Below are 5,262 nucleotides of genomic sequence, written 5' to 3' on the forward strand. Positions count from 1 at the left end.
CGGAATTCTTTATCAGGTAGATTCCCTATCTCTTCCTCTTTTGTTTGGTTTGGTGGGCATTTATCCTGTTCCTTTATCTGCTGAGTATTCCTCTGTCTCTTCATCTTGTTTAAATTGCTGAGTTTGGGGTGTCCTTTATGTATTCTGGCAGTTTGTGGAGTTCTCTTTATTGTGGCGTTTCCTCGCTGTGTGCGGGTTTGTACAGGTGGCTTGTCGAGGTTTCCTGGTTAGGGAAGCTTGTGTCGGTGTTCTGGTGGGGGGAGCTGTATTTCTTCTCTCTCCTTTCGAAGAGTTGGGTTGCTTTTCTGGGTGCCTGATGTCCTCTGCCGGCATTCAGAATTTGTTTTGTGGAATTTACTCGATGTTTAAATGCTCCTTTGATGAATTTGTGGGGGAGAAAGTGTTCTCCCAGTCCTACTCCTCAGCCATCTTGGCTCCTCCCCCTGCTGTTGGTTTAATACTTAGAAAGACTTTGCGTCAGTAGTATTCATGATTAGTGCTCACCTGAGCACTTCTGCCGACCTGGCTTGAAACTATATCAAACAGAATTTTTAAAAAATCATAAAGAGAACATCCAAAAATATCAAAATAACTAACATGTTCAGAACTTTGTATCTGCCATTGTGAGATATTAATCTTTATTTTCCTTTTGATGCCCTTGTTTCATTCTAAGAGTTATGTTTGGTGCATAAAACGCATTAGGATGCATATTAATTTTCTCCTTTCTTTAAAGGTATTTATGTAAGATTGATACTATACCTGGATTAGTTGTTATGCAAAAATTGATTGATTACACTTACAAACAATGAATTTTGGGGAAGAAAGGTAGGATTATAAGCTACTTAGGTATTATATTATTCCAGTTTTTAATTACTTTTCTGTTTGTGTTTAGAAAGTTGTCTTTTCCGTAACAGAGGTCCATTTTCTTTCAGTTGGCAATTATGCTGTCATAAATTCATTTAAAATATAATTGCATTAACTTTCTATAATTTGTGAAATCTGAAGTGAGGATCTGCTTTTCAATATTGATCCTGATAATTTTTTTATTGCTTTCCCTTGGTCCATTTTCTAGAAACTTAGCAATTTATTTCATGTTCAAAGAGTCAATTTCTAGTTTTAAATAGATTTGTTATTTTCAATCATTTTTTCAATGAAGTTTGTATTCTCAATACTGTTTCCATACTACAGTGTTTTCTGGGTTTATTTTTATTTTTCTTTTCTAACATCATAAGACAGAAACTCAGTTTATTCCTGAAAATATTTATTTATTGTTTTTTTATATTTTCATTCAAAGCTATAAATTTGTCTTTACACACTCCTTTAGCTGCATACAGTTAATTTATATATACAGTATTATATTGTTATATTTAGCCCTTCATATATATGTGTATATATGTGTATATTTCATAGATGCCTTTCATATTTATTTTAATACATGTATATCACACTCTTTCTGTTGAAAATATACCTGAAAATGTTCATGATTAATTTCCTGCCTTTGTTTATTAAGTAATTAGAAAATATTATACTTTTGTTATCAATTTCTAATTGAACTACATTATATATATATATATATATAAACTGTATGATATTGCACCTTGTGTCATGGTCTAGTGTATTTTCTACTTTGGTGAATGCCCCATGAGCATTCTGAGATGAATGAAATAGCCCCACAAATGTTTTCTCTTTCCAGACTTTGATAAACAGATTCTATCAACTTACCTGTCTGAAATTATGTGACAATTTTATCTGCATTTAAAATAAACTTTAAATTACTTGTTCTGAAATTAGTATTCATTGTTTTTGGAAATCAGTTCAGAAATAATCTTTAAAGGCAGTTTAAACTTAAAGAGATTTGCCAATTTTGAAGGTCATAATTTAAATAAGAAGGTTTTTGCATGTATCATTTCTGCTTGTACTGGACTTTTCTGTTTTAGTGAAATGACATCAAGTTATTTTTTATTATTTTCCCCCAGAGGACAGAGTTCTGTAAATTCTTTTCTACACAGTGATTATCCTGGCATCTCTGGAGATAAAGTGTATACCCTCAGAATTATGATTACAGTCTCAAAGAATTTAATTAGAAAAGAATTACCATTAGAGATGCACTAATTGAATGATTCAATAGTAGGTTCTTCAGTTAAATGTAGATAAAGTAAATTTAGATAAAGTTTAGAATCCTTTGCCCTTACCACAGAGACAATGTGTCTATAGTAGTAATCACATGATAGACTTCTTCTCAAATCAAAGTGACAGAATCAAAACACAATAATGTAAGTATATGAAATTATTTTCCTTCTTTCAGGAAATCCAAAGAACAATGCTGTATAAAAATAGGGCAGTATAACTGACTGAGAATCAAAATGTCACAAAGGCTATTTCACCATTTCACTTTCATTGGTATAAATGCAAACAGCAAAAATTTTATTGTGAACAAATCTTACATAATTTGGATTTTTTCCTCCATCAAAATGTTGATTTAATATGTGTTTGTTATCAGGACACATCGCCCAATGGTGAGCATTTTGAGCTCCTCTTCACAATCAAGATTCAGAGTTTTTTAGGTAATAAGACTTTGATATTCACTTTGAAAATCCAAACAATTTGAGAGTATTTTTTTCCTTGAATGTCTGAGATGGATTGGATTTCCTGCAAGCATGGAAAGTGTTGGTCACTTGGAACCAGTTCAAAGTCCAGTGATGCTGCATGTATCTTGTTCACAGTGTTTCCAGAGATGGCATCAGTGAACAAAAGTTTATGCTCTGAGAAGGCACTAGAGCCCAGAACGTGAGTTGAATGGCTTTCTCCATTTGCTGGTAAACCTGGAAATATATTTAGACACAAAATTCTGAACTAGGCTCACGATTTTGCTCTAGTACATTGATGTTCTGAGAATTCAGTCATTTAAGAGTTTTATTTTGTGATTTTCATAGTCAGCCATGTTATGAATCCTCTGTGATTCCTAAAATATGTGAAGACCGATTCAATTCTTTTATACTTTTTTTTCCTTTTTTTTTTTTTTTTAATCATGTGGGTGGTTTCTCAAAAATGTCAAAGATTCAATGGATTGCTTTGTTCAAAACACTGAGATAGAAACACAGTTTCCCCTGTAATTCTTTCTCTTATTATCTTCCTATCACTTGAAAAGAAAGAAAATATAATGACCTGTTAAAATTTAAAAAGATGAAGCAGCCTCTGTACACCTTGATTCAGTGATGTTTAAGAAAACAAGTTAATGCTATAGTAATCAAGCTGTGACTTCAATTTCTACTTTTTATGTTCACAGATGAGCTTCAGCATCATATCACATGTTTGCTCACCATTTAGAGGTATTCTTCCTTTAACTTTCATTTATAATTTTATTTTTATTAGTTAATTGCTTATGCATATTTGTCAATTTTAGATATTAACTCTATGTGGTGGTTCAGCTGGTAAAGAATTTGCCTGCAATGCAGGAAACCTGGGTCCAATCCCTGGACTGGGGAGATCTCCTGGAGAAGGGAACCCACTCCAGTATTCTGTCCTGGAGAATTCCATGGGCTAGTCCATGGGGTTGCAAAGAGTCAGACAGACTGGGTGACTTTCACTTTCATTTAATATTCTTATTCATGTAAATTTTTCTCCAAGCTACTTTTGTCTATTGATGTTGTGTTATCATTTCCTAAATTCTGAAAAAAAATTAAATCATCAGATATGTCTATTTTGTATTCAAAAATTCATTAAAAAGATTCTTCCACTTCTAGAATGTAATAAGTCACATACTTTATTAAATGGAAAGTAAATATAAAGGTAAACTTTGCTTTCCTTTTTTATTAAATGTTTAATCATTTTTTATTTTTATATGTTATTAGCTTATGTACAATTTAATTAGCATCTACATGGAGAGCTAATTGTGGCAACTCATTTATTTAATACTGTGTCTTTTGCCCAGAAATGTCTCTAATCACTTGCTTCTCCATGAGTCTATAAGATTGTTAAGTTTAGGACAATGTTTTAATCAGTCTGTATTATAATATCTGAAAGCATCAGAACATAATAAAGCATATTTGTCAAATGAATAAACATATTATTGAAAGACTTCAGTAACTCACTTCTAATAATTATATTCATAGGTAACTTGGTCCTGAACTCTGAACTAAGATATAAAGGAGCACCTAAGGAACATAGAAATAATGTAACTGAGTTTGTCCTCTTAGGGCTCACTCAGAGCTCCCAGGGTCAGAAAATATTATTTGTCATGTTCTTGCTCATCTATATTGTGACAATGTTGGGCAACTTGCTTGCTGTCCTGACTGTGGTATTCAGCCCAACCCTGGATGCCCCTATGTACTAGTTTTTTGGTAAATTTGTCACTTCTTGATGCTCTTTATTCTACATCCTTCATCCCAAATATGATTAAAAACTTCCTCTGTGAGAAGAAAACCATTTCCTTCCAAGCTTGCATGGCCCAGCTTTTTATGGAGCACTTATTTGGTGGTGCTGAGATTTTACTCCTGGTGGTCATGGCCTATGACTGCTACATGGCCATCTGCAAACCCTTGCATTATTTGACAATCATGAATCAGCGAATGTGTGTTCTGCTACTGCTCTTTGCCTGGGTTGGTGGGATTTTACATGCTATCCTTCATCCAATATTTGTTTACAACCTTCCCTTCTGTGGCCCCAATGTCATTGACCATTTCATCTGTGACTTGTACCCCTTGTTAAAACTTGCCTGCACTGACACCCACATTACTGCCCTCTCAGTAGTTGCCAATGATGGCACAATGTCAGTGGTCATCTTTACACTCTTAACTCATTTCTTATGGGGTCATCCTGCACTTCCTGAAGAATCTTAGTCAGAAAGGAAGGCACAAAGCTTTCTCCACCTGTGGTTCCCACATCACTGTGGTGCTCCTCTTCTTTGTGCCCTGTATTTTTCTGTATGTGAGACCACCGTCTACTTTACCTGTTGATACATCTTTGGCTGTGTTTTATACCACCGTCACCCCTATATTGAACTCTCTAATCTACACTCTGAGAAATGGAGAGATGCAAAATGCCATGAAAAAGCTCTGGATCAGAAAAAGAAATTGAAGCACCAGGGAAAAGCATCACTTATTTTCGCTGAAGAATTGCTTTTCCCAGGAAAGTCATATGTGACTACTTAACTGTAGTAAATCGAACCCAGATCTCCTACAATGCAGGAAATCTGCGTTTGATTCCTGGGTTGGGAAGATTTGCTGGAGAAGGGAATGGCAACCCACTCCAGTATTCTTGCCT

The 5,262-nt window shown here is 34.2% G+C and overlaps 1 pseudogene; it reads left to right on the plus strand.

The window, feature by feature from the left end:
• Positions 1 to 4,112: 4,112 nt before the first annotated feature.
• On the plus strand, positions 4,113 to 5,076 carry LOC104983840 (annotated as a pseudogene).
• The last annotated feature ends 186 nt before the right edge of the window (positions 5,077 to 5,262 follow it).

Source organism: Bison bison, unplaced genomic scaffold, assembly GCF_000754665.1.
Source record: "Bison bison bison isolate TAMUID 2011002044 unplaced genomic scaffold, Bison_UMD1.0 scf7180017863446, whole genome shotgun sequence".
NCBI lineage: Eukaryota > Metazoa > Chordata > Mammalia > Artiodactyla > Bovidae > Bison > Bison bison.